We start from the raw sequence: 12,422 nt of genomic DNA on the forward strand, positions 1-12,422 counted from the left end.
GAACTGATGCCTTCAAACTGTGGTGCTGGAGAAGACTCTTGAGAGTCCCTGGGACTGCAAGGAAATGAAACCAGTCGATCCCAAAGGAAATCAATCCTGAATATTCAGTAAAAGGACTGATACTGAGGTTGAAGCTCCAATACTTTGGCCACCTGATGTGAAGAGCCAACTCATTGGAAAAGACCCTGATGCTGAGAAAGACTAAAGACAGGAGGAGAAGGGGGCAACAGAAGATGAGATGGTTGGATGGCATCACTGACTTAATGGACATGAATTTGAGCAAACTCCAGGAGATGTGAAGGACAGGGAAGCCTGGTGTGCTGTAGTCCATGGGGTCGAAAAGGGTCGGCCACAACTGAACGACTGAACAACAACAACAATATGTGTGTGTGCTAAGTAATTTAAGTCATATCCGATTCTTACAGCAAAGTAATTCAAAGAGTTGACTCATTGGAAAAGACTCTGATGCTGGGAGGGATTGGGGGCAGGAGGATGAGGGGACGACAGAGGATGAGATGGCTGGATGGCATTACTGACTCGATGGACGTGAGTCTCAGTGAACTCCAGGAGTTGGTGTTGGACAGGGAGGCCTGGCATGCTGTGATTCATGGGGTCGCAAAAAGTCGGACACGACTGAGCGACTAATCTGATCTAATGTATTTATTCATTTTCAAATTATTGTCATTGATCACGTTACTTTTTCTCTTCTTGGTTACCTGCATTCTGATAACTTATAAGTAGGCTTTCCTGTGGGTTTTTTTTTTTTTTTTTTTGGTTTTTTGGGTTTTTTTGCTAAGTCATGTCTTACTCTTTGCAACCCATGACCTGTAGCCCAGCAGGCTCCTCTGTCCATGGGATTTCCAGGCAAGAATACTGGGGTCAGTTGCCGTGCCCTCCTCCAGGGCATCTTCCCAACCTAACAATTATACCCATGTCTCTTACAATCTCCTCTACTGGCAGGTGGGTTCTTTACCACTAGCACCACCTGGGAAGCCTCTCTCTCTCTCTCTCTCTGTCTATATATATATAGCTTTTTATAAATTATTATATATAAATACTGAGTATAGTTCTCTGTGCTATACAGTAGGTCCATGTTTATTTTATATTTAGTATTATGTATTTGTTAATCCCAACATCCTAATTTATCCCTTCCTCTAGTCCCCCTTTCCCCTTCGGTACCATAAATTTGTTTTCTGAGTCTGTGAGTCAACTTGCTGTTTTGTTTTGTTTTTTTTTTTTGTAATAAATGTATCTTTTTTTTTTTTTTTTTTTTTAAATTTAAAAAACATGCTCCCGATCCTGAACCCTCCTCCCTCCCAACCTCCCCATACCATCCCCCTGGGCCTTCCCAGCGCACCAGCCCCAAGCATCCAGCATCGTGCACTGAACCTGGACTGGCATCTGTTTTGTAAATAAGTTTATTTGTAAAATTTTTTTAGATACCACATGTGACATAAGATATTTGTCTTTTTCTATCTTACTTCACTTAGTATGATAACCTCTAGGTATGTCTGTTTGTGCCAGATTTAATTATTTCCTTCTTTTTTATGTCCGAGTAATATTTTATTATATGTGTATTGTCACCCTGCTTATTTAACTTATATGCAGAGTACATCATGAGAAACGCTGGGCTGGAAGAAGCACAAGCTGGAATCAAGATTGCTGGGAGAAATATCAATAACCTGAGATATGCAGATGACACCACTCTTATGGCAGAAAGTGAAGAGGAACTAAAAAGCCTCTTGATGAAAGTGAAAGAGGAGAGTGACAAAGTTGGCTTAAAACTCAACATTCAGAAAATGAAGATCATGGCATCCGGTCCCATCATGGGAAATAAATGGGGAAACAGTGGAAACAGTGTCAGACTTTATTTTTCTGGGCTCCAAAATCACTGCAGATGGTGACTGCAGCCATGAAATTAAAAGATGCTTACTCCTTGGAAGAAAAGTTATGACCAACCTAGGTAGCATATTCAAAAGCAGAGACGTTACTTTGCCAACAAAGGTCCATCTAGTTAAGGCTATGGCTTTTCCAGTGGTCATGTATGGATGTGAGAGTTGGACTGTGAAGAAAGCTCAGCACTGAAGAATTGATGCTTTTGAACTGTGGTGTTGGAGAAGACTCTTGAGAGTCCCTTGGACTGCTGCAAGGAGATTCAACCAGTCCATCCTAAAGGAGATCAGTCCTGGGTGTTCATTGGAAGGACTGATGCTAAAGCTGAAACTCCAATACTTTGACCACCTCATGCGAAGAGTTGACTCATTGGAAAAGACTCTGATGCTGGGAGGGATTGGGGGCAGGAGGAGAAGAAGGGGACTTTCAGCTTTTCACCATTGAGTATGATGTTAGCTACAAGTTTGTCATATATGACCTTCATTATATTGAGGTAGGTTCCCTCTATGTCTACTTTCTGGAGAGTTTTTATCATAAATAGATGTTGAATTTTATTAAAAACTTTTTATAATCTGCTGAGATGATCATATGTCTTTTATTTTTCATTGTGTTAATGTGGTGTATTACACTGATTGATTTGCAGCTATTGAAATATCTTTGTATCCATTCAATAAATCCAATTTGATCATGATATCCTTTTAACACACTGTATTGTATATAATGTATTGCATTCAGTTTGCTAGTATTTTGTTGGATTTTTTAGTCTATGTTCATCAGTGATGACAGTGAAAGTGAAGTCGCTCAGTGGTGTCTGACTCTGCCACCCCATGGACTGTAGCCCACCAGGCCCCTCCATCTGTGAGATTCTCCAGGCAAGAATATTGGAGTGGGTTGCCATTTCCTTCTCCAGGAGATCTTCCCAACCCAGGGTCTCCCGCATTGCAGACAGACACTTTACCATCAGTGATATTAGCCTATAATTTTCTTTTTTGTAGTATCTTTGTCTGGTTTTGATGTCAGGGTAATAGTGGCCTCATAGAATGAATTTGAAAGTGTTCCTTTATCTGCAATTTCTTGGAACAGTTTCAGAAGAATTGGTGTTAACTCTTCTCTAAATGTTTGATAGAATTCACTTGTGAAGCCATCTGCTCTTGGACTTTGGTTTGGTGGGAGATTTTAAACTGTATATTCAATTTCAGCAGTTGCAATTGGTCTGTTCATATTTTCTAGTTCTTCCTGGTTCAGACTTGGGAAATTGTACCTTTCTAAGAACTTATCCATTTATTCTAGATTGTCCATTTTATTGACACAGAGTTGCTTGTAGTAGTCTCTTAAGGTTTTTTGTATTTCTGTGGTGTCAATTGTAACTTTTTCAGATTTTGTTGATTTGGTTCCTCTCCTTTATCTCTTGATGAGTGGGGCCAAAGGTTTGTCAGTATTTTTTATCTTTTCAAAGAACTAGCTTTTGGAATAAATTTTCTCCATTTCCTACAACCTGCTTGGAACAGCATGATCCATGAATTGCCGTGAAAGGTCATAATTGTACCAAGGATAAACTCGCTGTTCAGGCTGCCTTTTCCTAGGGATTCAAATACAGTCAACTGAAAACACTTAGTGAAGAAAAGGATATTGCAAAGAAAAGTCTGCTAAAAATAGTCTGGGGAGGAACCCGTGGTCCCAAAGGTAACCACCAAATATTTCTACCTTTGTATATATGCATTGATCAAAGCAAAAAAACTTGACAATTTGAGTTTACTTTTCCGTTTTTTAAAAAGTCCATGTATTCTCTATCCCCTTTTCCCTCACCTCAATAAAACTAGAAATAGAAGCTCCTGAGATATGATGATGTGTAGCCACTGTATATGTCACAATTCATGAAATGTGTGTGAATTACCTAAAATACTGAAGTAATATCCAGCTAAGAGATTAATAATAAGTATCTTGGGAAACTATCTTACACAGTTGTACCCTATATATAGTATCACTTTTGACATCTTGGAGTAATTTACTGAGGTCCCCAATAACTGTAATTTATGATGACAAGCTGGACATGGTAATGTATATATATCCATTTGTCATTCCTGGTTAAATATGTACATAAGTACCTATTTGTGCTGGAGATGTGAGGAACTCTGCAGCCATAGCTTGTATTACATGACCTCACTGCATCCACCTGAAACCAAGTGCATCAAGGTGAACATCACTGCGACCTGTGGGTGGATGTTTTCTGTTCCCCAAGGATCATGTGGAGATGAATACTCATGATGTATATATAGGAAGGCCAGAGAGTCTGCAATGACACATTGAAGTCAGGAGGGAGTGAAAGATTTAAATAAACAAAAGAATCTGCCAGAATAAAGAAAAGAGCAAAAAAGACACCTAGAGAGAAACTAAAACTCAGTGAGTGAAATCAAGAAAAAGCAGTTCAGTTTTCAGTGGGTTTCCTCTTCTAGCTTCAGACCACATGCATTCTCCCCAAAAGCCCCCATTGCTTGGCTTGTTAGGACAGGTCTCTATCCCTTTCAATCAGTGCAAAAATGCCTAGCTAAGTTTTAGCAAGAAATAGGAAATAGCAATAAATACTGAGTTTGAGCTTTATTTCATAAAGAAACTTCATTTTGAAAACTGACATTACAGTGTTCAAACAACTTACCTACATACAACTTTCTGTGGGTGGTCCTGTTAGTGTGTGTATATGTTTCAGCTAGTGTCATTTTTGTTTTAAAGGCAAGAAAAATAAGGATCATGGTGCTTATTGGTATTTTCCATTAATTAAAAGTTAACTGGCCTAAAATTTTAACTAGTCAACTATTTTGTGCTTTTCTTCCAATTAAATGAATAATTTGAAGACAGTTAAGAATTCAGCAAGTTGGGCATTGAATAAAAGCTAAGAAGAGTGAGTCTTCACTAATTCCTTTCTTCTCTAACTGTCCAGTAATCTTATGTATCTCAAAAGAGTCAGCCCAAATTCTTCAAAGTAAAATTACCTCTGGGCTTTGACCAGACATTTTTCAAGGATAGGATAATTTATATCTAAAAGAGATTATTTCAGAAGGCTTTGAACAACAGAAAGGAGTGGCTTATAATGAAAATTACTTTCTCCTTCTAACACAGCATTGTATTGTGATACGGAATTTTCATGTACGCACATGTAGCTATTTCCTCATATGCACCGACACAAAATAGAATCTAAATAGGAGCCATTAAGGTTGCAGGGACTAGGCACTGGAACAGGTGTCAGAGCCCAGGACCCAGCCTTGGCTCTTCTTCTACAATGTTACATGAGCTGGACCACAGTCACCTCATCTACCTAGTTTTACATTGATTTCTCTGAAAAGCATGCAACTAAACTAAGTCAGGTATCCCTTATTACACTAAAGTGACACTTGTCTTTTATCTGAAATTTTCTAGAAGCTCATTTAGAGGTGAGAGTAATGCTAAACATACTGTGTAGAGTAGCTAAGTTTTGTAATTAACTGTATTCCTTTGCACAACATGAAGACAATGGGAGCAACCAGCTTAGAAAGCCACAAGAAAATGACTTTTTATATGCTCAACTTTTTATATGCTCAATAATTATACTAAATGATCTCTAAGGTCAATTTATGGACACAAATTGTATGATTCTCATTTCATAAGACAAAGTACATCCTTACTGCCCCTACCAAGTGAAACATGGAGTAGCAGTTGGGACTTTGACCCATGAAATGTTAGAGCAACGATTTTTCAGCACTTAATACAGTGGCAAGTAGCATGGTTGATGGCTCTTTCACCTGAACTTAAACCCGGAGAAATACCAACATACAGTATTAAGGAAGAGTACAGAGCGTTGCTAATGAAGAATGAGAGTGGCTGTAGGGGCGCAGAAGTATTCATGTGGTTCAGGAGGAAGATAGGATAAAGAAACTTCAAAATGAATAAGGAACAGAAATTTAGGTGTGAGCTTTTATAGCTTAAGAGGAGTCTCCCAAAAACTAAAAACAAAGGCATAACTTTAAAGTCAGGAAAATGCAATAGATAGAATACAGGAAAAGAAACATACAAGAAGCAAACAGAAAATACAAGATATTTAAGTTGAAAAATGTGTACTTTAGCAGTAACTACAATACATATTACTGGTCTGGTCTGATTTCTGGTTGGGCCGAGTTCCAGTCCTCCCTTCTCTGGAGGCCCAGGGAAAAGTCCCGTAACGCCTGGGTATCTGTAAGTGGCAGGAGACATCTGTAAGGCCCCCCCTTTCACCCCCTCTCCCGCCTCCTCCCCCTTCTTCTTTCAACCTGGCTTCCTTTCCTCCTTTTGCTGAAGTTCTGTGTCTCTATAGGAGGTTTTCTGAGGGACTGTATTGTATTTAAGGAGTGTGCGATGAGGACTGCCAGGTTTATATGTGTGTGTTTTAACTCTGTGTTCTGTGTTGTGATTTTTGATGGCCGTTTTGCTTTGTCTGACTTCCCTGGTGGCTCAGACGTAAAGCGTCTATCTGCAATGCGGGAGACCCAGGTTCAATCCCTGGGTTGGGAAGATCCCCTGGAGAAGCAAATGGCAGCCCACTCCAAGAGTGTTCTTGCCTGGAGAATCTCATGGACTGCGGAGCCTGGTAGGCTACCATCCATGGGGTCGCAAAGAGTCGGACATGACTGAGCAACTTCACTTCACTTCACTTCACATGTAATTTTTAACTACACAGATGAAGACTTTTAGATTGCACTAAAAAGGGCACTATCCAGCAATGCATCCAACATGAGAGACATACTAAGAGGAGAATATAGAAAAGCTGAAAACAATGAAATGGGTGGACGCATTAAACAAAGATGTAAGCAGTGAGCTGAATTTTGTTTCAGCTTCAATATGCAAGTCCTTTTCTCACAAAAACAAGCTGAGCAAAAAGAAAATCAATAACTTTTCTTGAACAAATCAGAACTGAGTCTGCAGGACTAACTACCATCTCAAACTCTGGAAATATAGACAAACCCAGAGAGTTACAGCCAACATCTGCTCAGAAGCCTTGGAAGCCACACAATGGTAGGAATACTTCAATGACAATTTTGATTACTTTCTGGGAGATGAATATGTATTAAAAGTGAAAATCCAAGGGTCATTTTGTCCTTATCTTCAGGAACCCCATGAGGTTCTCAGGGTAAAGATCCAAGGAAGTTCCCACTGTGGCTCTAGGAGGAGTCAAGATGAGGAGTCAGTTCAGTCACTCAGTCGTGTCTGACTCTTTGCGACCCCATGGACTGCAGCACGCCAGGCTTCCCTGTCCATCACCAACTCCCAGAGCTTGCTCAAACTCATGTCCATAGAGCTGGTGATTCCATCCAACCATCTTGTCCTCTGTCATCCTTTTCTCTTCCTGCCTTCAATCTGTCCCAACATCAGGGTTTGGTCGAATGAGTCAGTTCTTCGCATCAGGTGGCCAAAGTATTGGAGTTTCGGTTTGAGCCTAAGTCCTTTCAATGAATATTCAGGACTGATCTCCTTTAGGATGGACTGGTTGGATCTCCTTGCAGTCCAAGGGACTCTCAAGAGTCTTCTCCAACACCACAGTTCAAAAACATCAATTTTTTGGTGCTCAGCTTTCTATATAGTCCACCTCTCACATCCATATACGAGTAATGGGAAAAGCCATAACTGACTAGATGGACCTTGTTGGCAAAGCAATGTCTCTGCTTTTTAATATGTTGTCTAGATTTGTCATAGCTTTCCTTCCAAGGAGCAAGCGTCTTTTAATTCCATGGCTGCAGTCACATCTGCAGTGATTTTGGAGCCCAGAAAAATAAAGTCTCTCACTCTTTTCACTCTTTCCCCGTCTGTTTGCCATGAAGTGATGGGACGGGATGTCATGATCTTAGTTTTCTGAATGTTGAGTTTTAAGCCAACTTTTTCACCCTCCTCTTTCACTTTCATCAAGAGACCCTTTAATTCTTCGCTTTCTGCCATAAAGGTGGTGTCATCTGTGTACCTGAGGTTATTGATATTTCTCCCAGCAATCTTGATTCCAGCTTGTGTTCTTCCAGCCCAGCGTTTCTCATGATGTTCTCTGCATAGAAGTTAAATAAGCAGGATGACAATATACAGCCTTGACGTACTCCTTTCCCAATTTGAAACCAGTCCATTGTTCCATGTCCAGTTCTAACTGTTGCTTCTTGACCTGCATACAGATTCCTCAGCAGGCAGGTTAGGTGGTCTGGTATTCCTATCTCTTGAAGAATTTTCCACAGTTTACTGTGATCCACACAGTCAAAGGCTTTGGCATAGTCAATAAAGCAGAAATAGATATTTTTCTGGAATGCTCTTGCTTTTTCAGTTATTCCACGGATGTTGGCAATTTGATCTCTGCTTCCTCTATCTTTTCTAAATACACTTGAACATCTGGAAGTTCATGGTTCACATACTGTTGAAGTCTGGCTTGGAGAATTTTGAGCATTGCTTTGCTAGTGTGTGAGATGAATGCAATTGTGTGGTGGTTTCAGATGGTAAAAGCGTCTGCCTACAATGTGGGAGACCCAGGTTCAATCCCTGGGTAGGGAAGATCTCCTGGAGAAGGAAATGGCAATCTACTCCAGTATTCTTGCCTGGAAAATCCCATGGACAGAGGAACATGGTAGGCTACAGTCCACGGGGTCGCAGAGAGTTGGACACAACTAAGTAACTTGACTAACTTTTGAACATTCTTTGACATTTCCCTTCTTTGGGATTGGAATGAAAACTGACCTTTTCAGTCCTGTGGCCACTGCTGAGTTTTCCAAATTTGCTGCCATAGGGAGTGTAGCACTTTCACAGAATCATCTTTTTGGATTTGAAATAGCTCAACTGGAATTCCATCACCTCCACTAGCTTTGTTTGTAGAGATGCTTCCTAGGGCCCACTTGACTTCCCGTTCCAGGATGTCTGGCTCCAGGTGCATGATCACACCGTTGTGGTTATCTGGGTTATAAAGATTGTTTTGTACAATTCTTCTGGGTATTCTTGCCACCTCTTTCTAGTCTCTTGTGCTTGGTCTATACCATTTCTGTCCTTTATTGTGCCCATCTTTGCATGAAATGTTCCCTTGGTATCTCTAATTTTCTTGAAGAGATCTTTCGTCTTTCCCATTCTGTTGTTTTCCTCTCTTTCTTTGCATTGATCACTGAGGAAGGCTTTCTTATCTCTCCTTGCTGTTCTTTGGAGCTCTGCATTCAGATGCATATATCTTTCCTTTGCCTTTAGTTTCTCTTCTTTTCTCAGCTATTTTTAAGGTCTCCTCAGACAACCATTTTGCCTTTTTGTGTTTCCTTTTCTTCAGGATGGTCTTGATCACTGCCTCCTGTACAATGTCAGAAACCTCCATCCACAGTTCTTCAGGCACTCTGTTTCTCAGATCTAATCCCTTGAATCTATTTCTCACTTCCACTGTATAATCTTAAGGGATTTAATTTAGGTCATACCTGAATGGTCTAGTGGTTTTCCCTACTTTTTTCAATTTAAGTCTGAATTTGGCAATAAGGAGTTCATGATCTGAGCCACAGCCAGCTCCCGGTCTTGTTTTTGCTGACTGTATAGAGCTTCTCCATCTTTAGCTGCAAAGAATATAATCAGTCTCATTTCAGTATTGATCATTTGGCGATGTCTATGTGTTGAGTATTCTCTTGTGTTGTTGGAAGAGGGTGTTTGCTATGATCAGTGTGTTCTCTTGGCAAAACTCTGTTAGCCTTTGCCCTGCTTCATTCTGTACTCCAAGGCCAAACTTGCCTGTTACTCCAAGTATCTCTTGACTTTTTAGTTTTACATTCCAGTCCCCTATGATGAAAATGACATCTTTTTCAGGTGTTAGTTCTAGAAGGTCTTGTAGGTCTTCATAGGTCTTCAGCTTCCTCAGCATTGCTGGTTGGGGCATAGACTTTGGTTACTGTGACATTGAATGATTTGCCTTGGAAACAAACAGATCATTCTGTTGTTTTTGAGACTGAACTCAAGTACTGCATTTTGGACTCTTTTTTTTTTTTTTTTAACTAGAAGAGCTACTCCATTTCTTCTAAGGGATTCTTGCCCACAGTAACAGATACAATGGTCATCTGAATTAAATTCACCCATTCCAGTCCATTTTAATTCACTGACTCCTGAAATGTCAATGTTCATTCTTGCCATCTCCTATTTGACCACTTCCAGTTTACCTTGAATCGTGGACCTAACCTTGGTAATCCTTGGTAAATATGCCCAGAGACTTTTCTATTTAAAATAAAGGCCTACTTTCCAGGAAGAATTTTGATATTTGGCAAAACTAATACAATTATGTAAAGTTTAAAAATAAAATAAAATTTAAGAAAAAAAAGTAAATTTAATATGTGAAACATGGTGGACTGAGGATAAACTTATAATAAAAAGCCTATTATACTTTAAAAAAAAAAAAAAGAAATACTTTACCAGAGCCTGTGCAATATTTGTAGTGGGAAGGATGTTCCTTTCACTCCGGTCCTCTCCGGTCTCCCTCTCTGACCTAAGAGGAGTGGGGGAGTTACACCAGAAGAACTGCTGGTGAAGGTCACAAACCCGACACTATGGCTCACCGAAAGACGGAAACTTACTTGGAGTATTCCGGAACACTCACCCACCCCTGTCCACTACAATGATACCAGGAGGGTTCCAGTATTATAATAGTAGATCACAGCCGAGAAAAACAGACTTTCTGAAGAGGAATACTCAGTGAAACCAAAAGTCAAAATTAGTGATGTTGAGTGTTTTTTCACCTGTTTATTGGCATCTGTCTGTCCTCTTTGGAGAAATGTCTATTTAGGTCTTCTATCCATTTTTTGATCGGGTTGCTTGTTTTTTTTCTTATATTGAGTTGTATGAGTTGTTTGTATATTTTGGATATTAACCCCTTGTCAGTTGCATATGATAGTACTTTTTATGCTGTATTTCACCCTAATATAATAGCTTTAATTTAAAAATAAATGTGAATTCATAAATCAGCATAACTATAAGATCAACTTATTGATGTGAAAAAGATTCTTCTATACCTCAAAATAAAATAGAAAAGAAGAAAACATTTTAAATAGCAATAAAAATAATAATGCATTTAGGAACCATCCTAATAAAAGGTAAAAAAGACCTTTATAGAGAAAAAGTTTAAACTCTTAAGGATTAAAAAATTAGAAATAAATTTAAAATACAATGTAATATTATAAAGATATAAAATCTGCAAAGAATTTTTCCTGAATTCAACTTAATGGAAATAAAGATGTCAGTAGGAATTATTTGTAAGCTTGAGAAACTTTTCCTAATATGACACAGAAGAATAAATCTTCATAAATAATTTTCAATTTTATTTTGTATTTGTTTTGCATTTTTGTAAACTTCTTCCCATAATGAAAATATTTTTATCTTCTTCTGATTATACAAACATAGTCACTGTAAAAACAATTTGAATAATATCTAAAAATGTAAAGATATTTGAAATTTCACCACCCTGTGATACTCACCTATAATATTCTAAAATCATTCATTGTTGTGTTACTTATGCATAGGTATACATATATAATTTTATATAGGTGTCATATCATGGATATTTTGCTCCACTGTGATCCTCAATTTCAAGCTAACATTGTATTTTTTCCCGTAATCATATGTCCTACACATAACATATATGTTCTGATTTTCATGGCTTTAAGTATTATATAGAGCTTGAACCATAATTATGTTCATCTCTTTAGTCATATTCTTTGCTTAGTTTTTGGTCAGTATAAAGAATGCTGCAATAAATGTCCTTGTAATTTGTAGATTCATACAAATGTGTACTTTTATTTTTGTGGACAAGATTTATGTTTTTATTTCTATAATAGAGGTTTTGGGAATAGAATCATTGAGTAGAAGAGAATATGTATTTTTCCAGTTTTATTGAGAAATAATTGACATGCATCACATTTTAAGTTTAAAGTGTAAAGCATGATGGTTTGATTGACATGTTTTAAAGTGGCTATCACGATAGATTTAGTTAACATTCATCTCATGTATGTACAATAAAAGGAAAGGAAAAGATTTCTCCTTGTGATGAGAACTCAGTTCTACTCTGTTAACAGCTTCACTATATATCATACAGCAGTGTTAGCTATAGTCATTATGCTGAATATTACTATATTCCTAGTACTTATTTATCTTGTAACTAGAACTTGATATGTTTTGATCACTTTCAACTCCCCCTAACACCACCCTTACTTCTGATAACCACAAATCTGATCTCTTTTTTAAGAGTTTGGTGTTCTGAGTTTTGGGGTTGTTTTATAGATTCCACATGTAAATGAGATCAGGCAGTTTTTGTCTTTGTCTGACTTATTTCATTTAGCATAATGTCTTTGAGGTTCATCCATGTTGTCACAGATTGTAGAATTTTCTCATTTTAAGGCTGAATAATATTCCATTGTATGTATAAATCACAACTTTATCTATTCATCCATCAACAGACAGCTTGTTGCCATATCTTGGCTATTATAAATAAAGCTTCTACGAACAGAGGGGTACAGATATTTTTCTGAGTTGGTATCTTTATTGTTTTC

At 38.3% G+C, this 12,422-nt stretch overlaps 1 long non-coding RNA gene across 2 annotated transcripts in view; it reads left to right on the plus strand.

Annotated features, from left to right (window-relative positions):
* LOC147354996 (uncharacterized) overlaps positions 1-12,422 on the plus strand; it is a 96,817-nt gene that overhangs the window by 13,510 nt on the left and 70,885 nt on the right. Inside the window, exon 2 of one of the 2 annotated variants that reach the window (XR_015144123.1) lies at positions 1,609-2,581. The exons of the other annotated variant lie outside the window; for it this stretch is intronic. This is a non-coding gene — a long non-coding RNA (uncharacterized LOC147354996). Of the gene's footprint in view, positions 1-1,608; positions 2,582-12,422 lie in introns of those variants that run through there. 2 annotated transcript variants of the gene reach the window in all.

The sequence above is a fragment of the Bos grunniens genome, chromosome 17 (assembly GCF_055505025.1).
Source record: "Bos grunniens cultivar Pamir isolate PY7600 chromosome 17, Bosgru_T2T1.0, whole genome shotgun sequence".
Lineage (NCBI taxonomy): Eukaryota > Metazoa > Chordata > Mammalia > Artiodactyla > Bovidae > Bos > Bos grunniens.